At 41.1% G+C, this 1,945-nt stretch overlaps 1 pseudogene; it reads left to right on the forward strand.

The window, feature by feature from the left end:
• Positions 1-1,148: 1,148 nt before the first annotated feature.
• Positions 1,149-1,945, forward strand: part of LOC101566849 — a 1,470-nt pseudogene continuing 673 nt past the window's right edge.

Consider the following 1,945-nt stretch of genomic DNA (forward strand, 5'->3'; position numbering starts at 1 on the left):
TTGGGTGTGATAAGGTCAGTGAAATGCCCTCAGGATTTATCTTGAGATCCTGTACCTCAGATTGTAGAACCTTTGTCAGTGTCAGCCATGTGGATGAGTCGCGGCCATTGCTTGGCCAATGTGCAGAAATTCAGTAGCATAGCAGGTTATAAAGTCAATACCCAAATGTCAATAGCATTCCTCTACACAGACAACAAACACACTGAGATAAAGCAATTCTTAACAACCAGGGCAACACAAGGGACATCATGATCTTGGACTTCAAGTTATACTACAAAAGTACAGTGATAAAAGTCACCATGATATTAGAAAAAAAACCATATTTTAGATCAACTGAAGAGAATAGAAGATGTAGAAACAATTCCCAGGCATACTCAACTACCTTATGTTCAAAGGGGCCAGCTCCTTTTGCTGGAAGAAAGACTGGCTATCCACATGATAAAGACTGAACCTAGACCCATAGCTCTCATCATGCACTAAATTAAAATAAAAAAGGATCACAAATCTAAATTATTAGACATTAGAACAGAAATACTTGATCTGCTGGAAGACAGAATATGTAAAACTCTTTGACATATGTGGACAAAAACTTTCTGAATAGAATTACAGTTGCACACAAAAAAGTATCAAGAATCAGCAAATGGGATCACATCAAATTAAAAACCTTCCACATAGCAAAGAAAAACACCAATAGAGTGAACAGACAATCTACAAAATGGGAAATATATACCTCCAGCTACTCCTGAGACAAAGGACTAATATCTAGAAGATAGAAAGAATTAAAATAAATTAGATTCCCTAAATTTAAAAACCTAATAAAAATGGACATCTGAAATGACTAGACCCTTCAGATAAAGAAATAGAAACTGCAAATAGGTATATCAAAAAAATTCATCATCACTGGCTTTTCAAGAAATACAAATTAAAACAATGTTGAGATTCCATCTTACAAAAGAAAGAATGGCTATCATCAAGAAAGCAATGAAGAGGCTGGGGAGATGGCTCAGTGGAATAAGCGCTTCCCTGGCAAGCGCAAGGCCCTGAGTTCAATCCCTGGTTCTGGAAAAAAAAAAAAAAAAAAAAAGGAATGAAGTGGGTCATGGCAGAGTGGGCTCTTACTTGGAGGTGGGGTTGTTTGTCCTGCAAAAATGATTACCAAGACCCAGAAAGTAGACCTGGGCCTTGGGCATCCAGAGAAAAAGAAGGTAGTCAAAGAACAAGAGATTCAATAAGCAACTGTAAATAATGGGAATTATTTTGCTGATAATTCTCTTGTGAGAGTCGCATCCCCCTCTAGGACTGTGAGCCAAGAGCAAGCATCCCATATACCCTTGGTGAAGAAAAAAGAAGAAAGGCCACAGCACCTTTTATGAAGAGCTCCCAGAATCTGAGACCATATCATGAGCCAGCGAGCCCTAGGAAGAAGGCCCTTGACCACTCAGTATCCTTCAGTGGGAAGAAAAAGAAGAAGAGGAAGTCCAGTCTGGGTAACAAGACAGCCAGAGTTGGCAAGAAGCTCAAAAAAGCACAAGAAAGAGAGGAAGGACCAGGATACCACAGTCTGCTCCATCCAGGACCCTTGGTTCTGTGAGGTGGGACATGCTATGTGTGTATGCACAGTGGGGAAAGGGGCTGAGGAGCAGGAGCAGGCATCCTTGGGGCAGAAATGAAAACAGGGCAGCTCCAGAGAACACAGCAGGAAAATGAGGAAGAAGCAAGTCCATCAGAAGAAAGATACCTTTCTAGGCCATTTTGAGCTCTCCAGGTCCATGGAGACCAACCCTAGGAAAGGAAAGAAGCAGCCAGTCAGAATTGAAGCTCTAGAGTACATCCCACTAAGATATCACCCTAAAGCCCCAGTGAAGAAGAAAACAAAGGCTAAGAAAAAAGAAGTAGCTGAAAAGAAAGAAGGAGGAGGAGGAGGTGGAGAAGGTGGAGGAGGAGG

The sequence above is a fragment of the Octodon degus genome, unplaced genomic scaffold (genome assembly GCF_000260255.1).
Source record: "Octodon degus isolate 3935 unplaced genomic scaffold, OctDeg1.0 scaffold00078, whole genome shotgun sequence".
Lineage (NCBI taxonomy): Eukaryota > Metazoa > Chordata > Mammalia > Rodentia > Octodontidae > Octodon > Octodon degus.